This window comes from Salvia hispanica, chromosome 2 (genome assembly GCF_029641045.1).
Source record: "Salvia hispanica isolate PSC_SH4W2 chromosome 2, Shi_PSC_v1, whole genome shotgun sequence".
In the NCBI taxonomy this organism is placed as follows: domain Eukaryota; kingdom Viridiplantae; phylum Streptophyta; class Magnoliopsida; order Lamiales; family Lamiaceae; genus Salvia; species Salvia hispanica.
In genome coordinates this window covers 10,549,505-10,564,812 of record NC_142693.1, presented here as the reverse complement: position 1 = coordinate 10,564,812, position 15,308 = coordinate 10,549,505, and positions in this window count along the sequence as shown.

Below are 15,308 nucleotides of genomic sequence, written 5' to 3'. Positions count from 1 at the left end.
AGCACTTCAAGTACTTCGACGTTTGGAAGCTTGTCGAGAAGAGCCCGAAGTACACTGGTGGGGCTGAAGCGGCGGCGAAGAGAACCAAAGTCGCCGCCGGACACTACACTTCAAGCGAAGGAGGTCCGCCAATCGACCTCAACGTGACAGACGATGACTTCTTCCTCTCATCTCCTGGTACTGAAAGCCGTCCGATGGGCACAAAGGCGGCAAAGAGGAAAGCAAAGGGGAAGGCAACTGCGAGCTACTCCGCTATGCCGCCGCCGCCACCCAATCCTTCCTTGGACAAGATATCAGACTCTATGTCAGATATGAGTATTACGTTGCGGATGGGCCAGCTGACGGAGTTGACATCAAGGGATACCTCGAGAATGTCGGAGTACGAGCTCGCATTGCACCGTGAGATGATCGAATACCTTCGCGCACAAATGAAGAAAAAGTAGTTCTTTTTTCTAGGATTTGTAATTTTCTTGGTTCTAGGTTTGGTAATTTTCTTTCTCTAGGATTGGTAATTTTTTTTTTCTAGGATTTGTAATTTTCTTTTCTTATTTTCTGACTGAATAATAAATTTTCCCGGTTTTAATTGTTCAACGTATTCTATTTTACGATTAAAATATGTTGTGAATAGTGCAGATGAATAGTTGTGGCCTGAGTTGTGGTCCGAGTTGTGGCCTGCGGTGTTAATGGAGTTGTGGCCTGGAACCCCTAATTTGAGGGAATGATGACGTGGAGGGGACTTGCGGCCCGAATCCGGGCCAGGGTTATTCATGCTCTTAAGAATCGGGTGAAAATGGTGGAAGATTTTGATAAAATCTAGCGTGAAATTTTATTGACAATAGAATGTGAATGCGAACTGGTGTAAATCGTGCTGGCGCATAACAATGAAAAAGTGACTTCCGAAATTTCCCTTCACCGATTTCTTTAAAAAAAAAAAAAAAAACTGTCTACCACGTGACAGCTTGAGAGGCAAAAAATTTGAAGATCTAAAGATGTGGTGTCACTATTTCAAGGGTTGTCATATTAATACATCCCTGAAGAGTTTATTTTTGTACAATTATTCACTTCATATAAGAGGGAAGATAATAAATTAGTTGCACCTAGTTCTAATCGTGTTGAAATCATATCAAGGTTAAACTTTTTAAGCCAAATTCTCACAATTTCGCTCGTTATTACAAATTTAAGACAACTATAGTATATCTAAATGTCAGACAACACTGGCATCCCATACCTACTAGTACATTTTAAACTTATGATGATATCTGAATAAATAAAGATAAATGTATATAAGGGTAATGATAAAATACAAACTCTATATATTGTATAAAGTCTGAACTATGATCTGGACCGTTAGAAAATGTCAACAGATGACAATGTGCTGACATTTTTTGTTGATGTTATTTTTGTCATCTATTGACTTTTTTAACGGTCCAGATCATAGTTTGGAGTTTGTACAATATTTATAGTATGTATTTGACTACATCCCATGTACATATATTGTACTTCCTCCGTCCCAAATAAGTTGAGTCAAATTCCTTTTGGGACGTCCCAACAAAGTTGAGTCATTTTCCCTTTTAACTAAAAACAAAACATCTAATCAATCTTACTTTATTCCAACAACTAATTTACTCTCTCTTATCACTCCTACTTTTTTTCTCTCTCCTATTTTATTTTATTATTATTTAACTCATTCAACCCTATTTCTTAATCTCCGTGTCCAAAAAAAGTGTCTCAACTTAGTTGGGACGGAGGGAGAATATACATAATTATTGGGATTTGAAGCGGAAAAACAAATAAATCAAAGTTCATAATTTATTTAGCAGATTGGACTAAATATATTCTCGCAATTAACACGTGAAGCATGCACATAACTTGAATTAAACATGCTAATTTATTAATTGAAAACCCTAAGCATACATACTATTGAGAAAAATTATAGTAATGATACTCTAAAGAATCGAAGATGGTTTGCTCCTTCTCCACGTGAAGATCTTTAATACTAGACCACATATCTTGTAATTGTATCACAAACTTATATTAGATCTTAGGGTGGGCTAAGCTTATCAAAATATATAGGACTGAAATAGAGAAGAGACAGAAATCTACAAAGTGTGGGAGAAGAAAATTTCGATCCCTACTCAATGAGCGGGGAAGAAAATTTTGACAGACTTCCATTTGTCTCTCGTCTATTCTCCTATTTTTAAAGTGATGTATTGGGCCAGTCAGGATCTGTGGGGGTTTGGATTCATGCCACACATGTTTGGCTTTAAACAAATTAAGCCTCAATTTAACCCAGACCTAAATAGAATATTATTTCGAGCCACTACAGTATAATAATATTGACATATTGACTGTCAATCCAATTCTGAAATTACAAGTAATTCAAGCTTTCTCGTTTATTTAATTATTTCCCGCGCTGAAGATATAAATATTCATTAATTAATTGAAGTCTGCTATTGACTTGATTAATTAATATTTTATTTCATCCAGGAGTGGACTTTGCAAAAAATTCTTATTTATTATTAGTGGAATAAAGTTTCAACTAGCTAGGTTCTGAATAATAAAACTTTAGTTCAAGCTCCTCTTGAGGACATTATTTGTCACACCCGTTCTTTCTAGAAATAGAAAGAACTGTTGATCGCGACTAGGGGGGGATATAAGAAGCGAGAAAGAAGAGGGAAATAATTTTATAATTAAACTTGGCTTCAAATAATGGGATAAACTTGAATAACATCAGAGTATCATCTCGACAAGTACATAAACTATGTTGGTGTTTAAATTGAGATTGTGACGATTTAGAGAGAGCAGGAAGAAGTAAGATGAATTAGGGATTGAATTGTGAAATCGTATAGAGAGAATTGAGGAAGAAATATGAGAGAGATCTTTAGCTAATTACACAGTAGGCTTATCAAATCCCCTTTTAACTACCATTAACAACAAAACAAATCTAATGGCCATTAGAGTTTAAATCCTACGGCTAGGATGTCATCCGCCTTGATCTTGGAAACAAACGGCTGCTGAATTCTCCAGCCGATACAAAATGGATTTATCTGCTTTAGTAATTGCAGCTAAGCAATTAACCTTCACAAATGTCCACCTTCATTGCTTAGATGAAATTCCCCCGGCATCAGAGCCTGCTCAGACTAACCAACTTCAGACAAAGCTCGAACTTTTCTTTTGGCAGTGGTTTAGTCAGCATGTCGGTTGGGTTATCTGCTGTGTGTACCTTAAATAACTTCACCGTGCCTTTCTCCACCGCTTCCCTCACAAAATGCAGCCGCACATCAGTGTGCTTATTGCGTTCATATGAGACTTGGTGTCTTGCTAAACTTATAGCACCATTGTTGTCACAACCAATTGGTACCAGCCTCTGCCTCACACCAAACTGTGCAGCTATGCCTTTCCACCAAAAGCTTTCTTTCACTGCAGTTGTGAGTGCCATGTACTCAGCTCCCGTAGTGGATAAAGCCACCACTCCTTGCAAGCTAGATTTCCAGCTGATTGCAGCCCTAATCATAGTGAAAATGTAGTTGGTTTGTGACCTCCAGTTGCCTACATTCCCTATGCAATCACTGTCACAGTAACCCATCAGTGCATCACCTTTATGTCCCTGACCACCATTGAACAGAATCCTATAGTCTCCTGCCCCTTTTAGATACCTCAATATCCATTTCAGGGCTGGCCAATGTTCCTTTCCAAAGTTGGTCGTAAATCTACTAGTCACACCAATTGCTTGTGCCACATCCAGCCTTGTACTAATCATGGCGTACATAATACTCTCCACAACATTAGCATAGGTTACACCTTTTACCTCATGTCTCTCAGATTCATTGCTCGGCCTCTGCTGCTCTGAAAGTCTGAAGTGTTGGGCTAGAGGTGTTCCTATTTCCTTAGAGTTTTGCATCTGAAATTTCTGAACTACTCTTGAGATGTAATCACATTGGTTCAACCATATCTGTCTTCTCTCTCTGTCTATGATGATATTCATCCCCAATATTCGTCTCGCACACCACAAATCTTTCATGTCAAAAGCAGATTTCAGATCCTCTTTCACCTCTTGTATCTTCTTCTTACAAGCTCCAGCCATTAGCATGTCATCAACATGTAATAGTAGCTCGTTGAAGACCACCTTTAGCCACTGATCTTTCTCTTCACAGAGCATAGCTGCTGCATAGGAACTTGGCTCTGAATAACAGATGTGTTCAGCCACACATAAGGCAAAATATAGCATTTCTGAATCAAGAGACCTAACTGGTGGTTCGATGTTCATTCTCCTGACTCTAACCCGAGCCAATTGGTAGTTTCTCAAACCATCTTGACCATCACTGTTATCAGCATGGTCTCCTTCCCATTCATCCCCAGCTCCACCTTGAGTTGTATCATCTCTGATCTGACCATCATCAGAGTCAAAATTAGACTCAGCTCCACCTTGAGAAGTGCTTTCTAGAATTATCTCATCATATGTAGTTTCTTTCTGGATTTCTTCACTAACTTCTAGATTCTTGGTGTCCTTGTTGAGTGGCATCACATTCTCCATAAAGACCACATCTCTATGCTTCTCAGGATCAATACACCACAACCTATGGCCTTTAACTCCAGCCTCATTCCTTACTAGAATCACTGAGGCTTGTAGATAGTAGAGATTTCCTCTTCTTTCTCCCTGCATAACCAATTCCCCATTTTTCTTGATGGCCATCTTCCCCTCAAAGGACTCAAATGAGCATCCCTTGTGTTCAAGCAACCCAAGTGATATGAGGTTTTAATGGAGCCATCAGCCAGCTGCAATCTCACACTCCCAACTCATTTAACCGAACAAACTTGATTGTTTACAAGAACCACAGATCCACCACTCGTAGTTTCATCAAATGACTCAAACCAGTCTATGTTCGGACACATATGAAAACTAATCCGGAGTCAAGAATCCAAGAGACAGACTCACCTTTCATCATCACCTGAGGGACTTCAATCCCTTGCACATAATCAGAGATGCTAGTACCTTGCGCCGCTTCCTGCGCTTGTTTTTCTTCCAAGCGTAACAATACTTTTTCAAATGGCCCGACTTCTTGCACCAATGGCAAGACCGTGTTTTCCTCTGCTGCTTGGATCCACTCTTGAATCCATCATCTTCTTTCTTGAAGTTTTTTTTTCCCTTTAAAGTTCTTGATATTCGAGATCTCTGCCTGTGAATCTTGATTTCTCACTACGCCCTTTTGTAACTCCTTTGCATAAGTGTCGAATGAACCTCAGAGAAGGTAATCTCGTTGTCATGGCCATACAAGATCGTATCTCTCAGCTGGTCATAGGAATCAGGCAGTGCATTGAGGGCTAAAATAGCCTTATCTTCATCACTCACCTTAACATCACAGGCCACCAAATCATCTACAGCCTTATTAAAATCCTCCAGCTGCTCATGAATTGATTTATCAGCAGAAAAACCAAAGGAATATACCCTTATTTTCATGTATAATCGATTAGCCAGAGACTTACTACACTAGATCTCATCTAACCTCTCAAGAATCTCAGCCGCGGTCTTCTGTTCCTGAATTTCTCTCAAAACCTTATGATCAAGGCTCAAGATCACCGCACCATAGGTCTTGTGCTACATCTCAGCCAGCTTCGCCTGTGCCTTCTCATCCAGAAACATGTGTCTTCCCTGTGCTCTTGGGATCGGGCTTCTCCAAGACCACTGCGCATCCCTTCTCGATCAAAATTGCTTTAGTCTTCATCTTCCATAGGCAGTAGTCATTCTTCCCATTGAATTTGTTTGACTCCAAAAGCAACGCCATTCTCGAACAGATCTCCGACTTCTTCCAATGATTCTCCGCAAAACGTCACTACTCCACCGTTCCCACAGACGACGCCACTTGTTGGTGTTTAAACTGATATTGTGATGATTTGGAGATAGCAGGAAGAAGTAAGATGAATTAGGGATTGAATCATGAAATCGTATTGAGAGAATTGGGGAAGAAATATGAGAGAGATCTTTAGCTAATTACACTGGCTTATCAAATCCCCTTTTAACTACCATTAACAACAAAACAAATCTAATGACTTTTAGAGTTTAAATCCTACGGCTAGGATTTCATCTGACTTGATCTTGGAAACGAACGGCAGCTGAATTCTCCAGCCGATACAAAATGGATTTATCTGCTTTTGTAATTGCAGCTAAGCAATTAACCTTCACAAACTCAAAAGAAATATTGTTTAGCAGAAGCATCCAAGAGCGAATGACATCATGTATGGAGACACGATCGATGCATCCAAATCACTATTAAAGAACCATCTCTGCTCAACACCGCACATCGTCATCACCGCTCAATCTGCACATTTTAAAACATATGCATGGCTGAGTATTTGGTATACTCAGTAGGCACACGCCAAATATTTTTCCATAAAACAGGTTTTGTCAAGCCATCACTGAGTGAGCTCGGGGTTTAATTTAAAAATGCCCGAGAAGACTAAAATCTTATCTCTGTAAAAATTGTGATCGCGCGATCTATTTTTCCTGAAACAATTATCATATCTGAATATTTTCCTGATGCCAAGAATGTGGCCACATTCCACGGTCACAATGACCGGCCAACTCGAAAGATGGCGCACGGTCCCTGGTGTACACTAGCTTAAGTATGGGCTTACCCCACACTCAAACCCGAATTCGATTACCTTAAACTGGTCTAGTAGAGTCAACCCCTTTTTAGACAAACAGATAGGCAATGTTCAAAATAAAACATGGCAAGACAAAACATACCGCGAATTTAAATAGTTGATAGCATACTTAAAGATATTTTCTTTATTTAAAAGAAAGTCTGCCTCGTTCACTTAAAATTCTTTAACTCGAATTTTGCTCACTCCGACCTTAGCTCGCGGAGATAGCTTTTCTTTTGATTTTTCATGGCCACCTGAGGCGTCGCGGGCGACGGCCGTCGGCCATTCGCGTTCTCCGTCTAAGCTTAACGTTTTCTCACTTAAATCAATCCAAAATCTGTAATCCTCTTGGCCCGACAATTACTCCTTGCTCAAACAAATTAAATTTGCCCAACTTAGAATAATCCAGGCTGCTGCTCGACCTCAGTCAGAACGCAGCGCCGCTACTGTCACGGTGCAGTTGGCGTCGTCTCCGGCAGCCACCGCTGCTGTTCGCTAGCTGCACCGTGCTGCCCGTTCGTGGACCTGTAACATAGTCTCGCAGACAGCAGCAATGCTGCTGGCTTTGGTGCCGTCGCGGTTGAGCTGCTATCTTCAGAGTTGCTGCTCGTACAGCCCCCCAAATCCCCATCTATAGCTAAGTTCTTTCCCTCAAACTTTCCCATTATCTTCCCAACTTTGCAGCTTCGATTCTTCTTGGACATTTGAGAGATTTGTGAACTATGGAGGTGATGCTGATTGTGGAGTAGTGATTGGCATATAAATACCCTTAGAATTTATTGGAATTTAATCTGGAATTGAAGGAGGAATAAATGCTCGTAATGAGGATTAATTGGGATTAATTTGCAATTAATCATGAACTTAAATGTGGTTTAATTGGGTATTAACTCCGAATTGATTTTTAAGGTGGTGGAGGTTGTAACGAATCAAGGAGTAAGAAGAATCGGATGAATCACGAAGAAAGAAAGAAATCTGCGCATGGAAAAAAAAAATGGGCTCGATGAAGCATTTGGTAATTTGGGCTCACAAAAGAATTGTACTTTATTTTAAAACGATTAGGCCCATGAATAAAAACTAAAGAAATTTCTCGTTGCTATTCCATGTAGTAACCACAATTTGAACTCCTCTTGATCGATTGTACTATCCAATACTCCTTAAATTGACCGTAGGAAACTAATAAAAAGTAGGCTCACAAATTCAACCTCCTTTCCAAAACGATTATAAGAAATGGAAAAAGTTGGGGTGTTACATTATCAAAACAGATTTAGTAGGACGCGATTCAACATAATAGTCTTCCTAGCAGCACTAGACACTAGTCATTACCTAATACATCAGATTCTATGATTGCAAAAATTTCGCATCTTTCGATAGATCAAAGCAATGCATAATTAATGTCGAATACTCAATGCTAAATACATTTATTAAGAAATGTTGGTAATCGAGGCCTTTGCATTTCAGTAGATAGCAACAATGACATGTCTATCTATTAGATCCATTCAGTCCTATACCATACTAGTGTCATCGTATATTGTTAAGGCTTGGAAATATACGGACTAAAACTTCAACCTTTCACGATAGGTACTCTCAAGGCCTATCTAGGTTGTAAAACTCTCGTTTTCTTTTGTCAAGAGTTGACTGTGTTTGATGCACTTTGTATTATCACTAAAAATACCTGCAAGTATACATGGTATAAATAGTATAGTTAAAGGTCAATACCAGATATCGCTCACATGGAAAACAATCACAAATTGTCTACCTTTTGACTAAGCTTCAATTACTATTTGGAAAACCGAAAGATTTTGAGAATTTTAAAACGAAAGCAGGTAAACAACTAATTGCAAGTAAATCACGAAGATAAAAATATGATAGATAAGGGAATTCCAGGGATGTGCATTCACAGTTATGGTTATACAAATTCCAACTACAATATCCTAGCACAGTTCTTACTTCGGTAGAACGAGTCGCCTAAGTTATGCCCATGCGGTGCAAACGTGGATTACTAACACTAGGGGCGCCAATCCTAGATCTGTAACTCCTTAAAGCTTATAAGACCCTTGAAAAGTCCTAACTCTCAATTAACAATGCCGGTTTAGGGGAAGCTAATTGTAGTGTCTACTAAGCCTATCTAACTCGCCAACCTCCTCTCACGATTATGTAGCAAGTTATATTAAATCATCACAGAATGTGTCACTCAAACGTGAAGCAATTATCGTGAAACTTAGAATGAAACGAAGTAAGAAGGATATTAAACAGAAAACGGAATCGTATAATCAAGGTTGTTACCAACACATCTCTAGAATCCTACGAATTTAGTTACACATGATAGAATAATCTAAAAACACAGTTAGTAGGGAAGTCATAAAAAACATAAGAACTAAAGCAAATAAAACTCAAAGGTTGATTCCTTGGAGCCTTGATCTTATCTTGATTCCTTCTTCAAACCCTTGCACTATGAAGAACTCTCAAATTTATGCTCTGGAATTATTTGTCAATGATACGCTCGGATTTTGCATAATTTTAAGGCCGTTGTTTGGTCTGTTTTTAATATCAAAGTCACTCTACACGTCCATTATTTGCATATTTTTTCTATTTTGGTATTTTGACGTGTTTTGTGTGAAACGTGCATAATTGAGCCGAAAAAAGGAGCCAAAACACAATGTCTCGAAACCTAGAGTCAGACGGCGACCGGCGACCGCCGCGGATGTGTGCGGCGACCGCCGGCGTCCGGCGGGCAGATCAATGCAGCGGTTCGCCTTGGAAAAATACGCTTGGAAGAGAAGTCTCGCCCGGCGACCGCCGGAAGTCGTGCGGTAGTCCGCCGCCGAGGGAACAGACTCTCTGGACTCCAACGCGGCGACCGCAGGCCAAGGTGCGGCGGCCCGCCGGAGAAAGGCGGCGAATCCGAGATGCCCTAGATTTGCTCCAAGATTTACCATATTTTGGAGATCTTTTCTTCTACAACAAGGATTGGATTTCCCCTATAAATAAAACCTCAAGCTTCATCAAATAGAGAGAGCTTCTACTTGCATAATAATTCATAGAGATCAAGAGCTAGAGTACTTCACTTGTGCAAGGAGTTGGAGAAGGATTTCAAGAACATCAAGAACGACAAGGATTCAACCTACGGATTTTATTTTCTTTAGTTTTATATTCAAATTGTCTTCCCTTCAATCTATGTGTTTAGCTTATTTCATCATGTGTAACTAAACTCATAGGATTCTAGGGATGTGTTAGTAACGACTTTGGTTATACAATTCCTTTTTCTATTTAATATCCGTTTTGTTTTTACTTTGTTTCTTCCCTAATTAGTTCTGATGCTACATGATTGAGTGACACAATCGTGTATGATTTTAATATAGCTTGTTTCATAACTGTGACAGAGTTCTAGCGAGTAAGATTCACTTAGTAGACGCTACAGTTAGCTTCCCTTAAAACGGTACTGTTAATTGGGAGTGAGGACTTTTTAAGGGTCTTAGGAGCTTTTTGGAGTTACGTGTTAGGATTGACAACCCTAATGTTGTAATCAACGTTTGTATCGCATGAGCATAAGCTAGGTGACTCCTCCTTTCAAAGTATAAACTGTGCTAGGGTATTGTAGTTTGGAACTTGTATAACCATAAATGTGAATGCACATCCCTGGAATTCCCTTATCTCTATCGATTATCTCCGTATTTTATTTGCATTTAGTTGTTATATGTTTTTTTATTGTTTTTAGTTTTCAAAAGTTTTCCAAAACCCACTGCTTTTCCAAATAGTAATTGAGTCTTAGTAGAGGATAGACACTTTGTGTTTGCCTTCCCCGTGTTCAATATCCGGTACTGACCTATAGCTATACTATATATATTATGTATACTTACAGGTTTATTTAGTGCTAAAAAATAGTGCATTAGTAAAAAAGAAGGGCCTTTGTTGAAGAGGTTTGAGGATGTATATATAGGCTTGAAAAATGTTTAAACATGGAAAAAGGTGTCCTCCAAGTAATAGGAAAGATGAAATTTTCGTACCCCATAGGTTAAGCTTCACAAGGTAATGTCTTCTTTCCTTCTTTAAATTTCCACCAATATTTCTGCATTTGACAGCTTTGCGCGACCTTTGTAAAATAGCCATAACTTTCATCACAAAACTCCGATTGAGGTGATCTTGGTACCAACGCGAAGCTATTTCGAAGACGAAGAAAATGACATTTAGATATCCCTGATAGGACTTCAGAATCGCCAGAAAAATGAGTTTGAACACAAGTTGTCGTGCGCGAAAATGGATAAAACATGCAAATAATGAACTTGTAATGCAACTTTGACCCTCAAAACGGACAAAAAAATAGCCTTAAAACAGTGAAAAAAATGCGAGTGTATCAACTCCCCTAAACTTAAATCTTTGTTTGTCCCCAAACGAAACAAGAAAGAAATATAAAATAGAAGCATGGATTGTACTAGGACTAGACTTCATAATTTCCTCAAAGTATGGAATAAGTAGATTAAGCATGAATTAAAGCAATCAAATCAAGCAAAGCTTATTAGTACACTTTCATTACTAACTCGTGGAACACTTTGAAATCATGCACTCACATGTGGCAAACTTCCAAAGATGAGAAGTGTTCTCTCACTCTCAAAGTGTATAAAGTAATGTGTATAAACACTCAAATCATGCATCATGCAAAGTTTACCATAGGCTTGCTCAGAGTCTAAACTCTCCTCTACTAATTGTGATTAAGAATCAAAAGTCTGAAAGGTCTTTATTTTTTTGTTGTAATGTAGGCTATTTGGTAGGTGAGGAATATTTGACTAAAGAGTGACTCAAAAATAAACATATCCTAAATAGAATAAAAATGACTCCACTTTTCTTATAACTCAAGACACTTTTGACAATTATTTCTAACTTCAACTCACTTTCCCAAACCTTAGGTTTTCTTCTTCTTTTTCTTTTTCTACACAACCTTTCATTCTTTTACTTTCTTTTTTTTATTTTCTTTCTTTTCTTTTTCATAAGCATATTTTCTAGATCAAGCACACATTTTTGCATTTATTTTCTATTTCACAACTTGCACTTTTCTATATTTAAGCACACTACTTTTTATAACTTGCCTTCTTATCTCTCCAATTCCTTCATACAAAATAATAAAAACTGTACTAATCCGATGAATTGTCCCCATTTATTTGGATTTCAAAGAATAGGCTTAAAGGCTCAAAATTGGCTCTAAAGGAAAAAAATTGAGATGGGTCAAAAATTTGGGATATAAAAGCAGCTAAGAAAAGATGGCCTAACATCCTCCTTCATCAACTTAACACTATGAAAACTTAGGCTGACTAGGTGCAAGTTCTAGAAACATTTACATGCATGCAGATAAATCATACAAGAAAGAATTTAGGCTCAAATCTCACAAAGTATAAGCATGATTAAAGGCGAACAAGCAATTCACTAATTATACACCTTTTCACCAAACCATCAAATCAAAACGTCAAGCCTTACCCAATTAAAGATGAAAAGAACTTCATATCAAGCCTTACCCAATTAAAGATGAAAAGAACTTCATATCAAGCCTTACCCAATTAAAGATGAAAAGAACATCAAGCTTGCATGTTTCTAAGTTCTTCATACTATATTTATGACATGGATTCACCTCGGGTTTTTAAAACAAAAACTTAAACTAAAAACCTAAACTCACGGTCCACCACTTAATCCCCCCAAACTTATTTACAACAAAGTGTAAAATAAGTTCGTAGATTCGGTAGGGTCATGAGTAAACTAGAAAAATAGAAAACATACCTTGAAATTTTCGCGTGGAGGCAAAATGGAGCAAAAATTCAAAAAATTCAAAAATTTGCGCTGGAGTGTGATGAAAGGCCAGCGGGCCGCTGTATGCATCCAGCGGTCATTGGGAAGAGTCAGAAAGTTCCAGTGAGCAACCAGCGGTCACTGGGCGTAGTCCAGAACCTGCGAAATTTCAATAACACAAAAACAAAATTAAACACAAAAAATACTTTAAAACTGGAAATAAATGGTTGGGTTGCCTCCTAACAAGCGCTTATTATTCGTCTTTAGCATGATGTTCTTTGAAGTTCATGAGTTATCCTCTATCGTGAGAATTTCTTTGGGATGTCTTGTACCTACAATTTCGTAATGTGAGCATAAAATGAAAAACATTTCCGTAGGATACAACACATAAAATTTGGTAATCCCCCAAACTCGGATAAAATCAAGGTGTAAAAAAAGATCACTCATGCAAAATCAACTAATCTACCTTGACTCAAAAATCATCCCCCAAGATGATCTCTATCACCCAAGAATTTGCAAAATTTTCAAGAAAAGCCCAAGATCATGCAAAACAATTTTGGCTTCAAAAGTATACACAAATCATGCAAGATAAATTAGTCTCACAATGCTAAGAACATGAACGTGCGTATCAACAATCAAAACAGGGGGGTTTTTCAAAAGTAGTTTTCCTCTCTCTTTTTTTGTGTGTGTGCAAAGAAATATGCACGAGAACCTATGAAAATAACAATAAAATAAAAGCATAAAATGAAAGGGATAAAAATGTTGGGTTGCCTCCCAACAAGCGCTTTTGGTTTACGTCGTTAGCTCGATGCTATGTGGTGTCTTCAAATAGTAGGACCAACACTCTTAGTCTTTGCCATCGCGAATGGAACTAATTGTTGAGAACTTTCTTCCACCATTTGTATTTCCCATTGGCAGTTTTGCTGACATAGACTTCAGAATCCACGAGATGCAATGGCTTCGGCCTTTTAACAGTCCTTTCCTGCATAGATGTACGCAACGACTTGGGTTTTTTCTTTTTAGTTACTTGAGAGTTAGGAATGGGATAAACTATGAAAATATAAGGGTTAGAAGGATCTTCCCCTTTTCATGGATCGAATAGTTTAGATTTATCACACATCATAACCATTCTGCACTCCTCACCTTTCTTCGCTCTCCTTGCCTCTTCATTCTTTAGCATTGCACTCTCAATGTAGTAGGTTGACTTTCCTCTATGGTCACTTATTGTGATTTCTCCTCTACCTATATCAATAAGAGCTTTGCATGTGGCTAGAAAATTTCTGCCTAAGATCAAAGGAACTTGTTTATCAACTTTCATGTCTAGAACAAAGAAATCAGCATGGAATATAAAATCATCAACCTTTACCAACACGTCTTCAACTACCCCTACTGCTTTTGTTGTAGTATTGTCAGCCATCCTTAAGCAAACATCTGTGGATTTGAGTGGCCCAATGTTGAGCTTCTCATAGTATTCTAATGGCATTATGTTGATGCTAGCTCCATTATTACAAAGAGCCTTGTCTACTTTACCATTCCCAATGGAACAGTGAATGATGATTGGCCTGGATCCATCTGCTGGTCAGGCCTTTGCTTTTGGATGATTTCACTGCAGTAAAGAGGTAGCTTTAGATAAGATTTCTAGAGCTTTAGCTTCTTCATCACTGCCTCTCTTAGGAGCTTGGCGTACCTAGGTATTTCTTGCAATGCATCAACAAGAAGGAGGTTAATACGACATTTACAGAACATATTTAAGAACTGTCGAAATTGTTCTTCAAGCTTCAACTTCTTTTTGGGTTAGAAGGGCAGGATGATTCCATTGTGTCGCACAAGCTGATCAGGCGTTGAATCTTTCTTAGCGGCCCGCTGACTTTGTTCCAGCGGGCCGCTGGGCTGCTCATACCCCTCGGTTTTCATGCCCGAGGTACTGGCTTCGGACAGTGACTTCTTTGCATCCCAAGTTTGGTTGATATTGGCAGCCTTGACAGCAACCTTAGCTTTCTCCTCCTCCATCTTCTTCTGAACTTGATCAATTTGCATCTTAATAGTACACAGTGGAGGAAACAATGTTTAACCAATTTCGAGCTTGTTCAGTCTTTCCTCTACAACTCCAATCTTGGCCTCGTTGTTCTTTCTATCCTCAAGCATTACCTCCAGATCTTTGGATACCAACCTCATATTTGTCTTCCTTAGTAAGTGTCCCCACTCATTTCTCCTTGCTTACATTGAACCCTGCAGGGTATTGGACAAAATTATGATTTTTAGCATGAGATACATTTGTATGTGGGTAATTTCCATTATAATTATTAAACTACTACCCCCTGACTAGGGCGATAATTATTATTATAAATCTTGTTGGGATCATCCCCATTTTAGACATATTTAATATCTTTGATGACATTTCCCTCTTTGCTTGAAGCTTCTAATTTTTCAAGTCTTGCTCTGATGGATGCCAATTCCTGAGATGTTTCATTCCCACGTGATTTCTTCACTACAACTAGCCTCTCAGCTTTATGCTTCTCCTTGGACCAACCCCGACTGTTGGTGGCTAATTCCTCTATCACCTCCATAGCGGCAATTCCTCCTTTCCTCAAGAATCCTCCATTTTCCCATGAATCCAATTAACTAGAATTTTTTTCGTTAAACCCATTATAAAGGATTCCTACCTGATGGTCTATTCCTAAACCATGATTTGGGCATTTACGGAGAAGGGCTTTAAAACGTGCGAGAGCTTCATGTAGACGCTCATCATATCCTTGCATGAATTGAAAGATCTCACACTTAAGCTTTAGAATAGTGTCAGGCGGGTAGTACTTGTCGAGGAAGAGTACTACTAGATCCTTCCAATTGGTGGTTTTATCTGCAGGCAGGCAATCATACCATTCTTTAGCAGCATC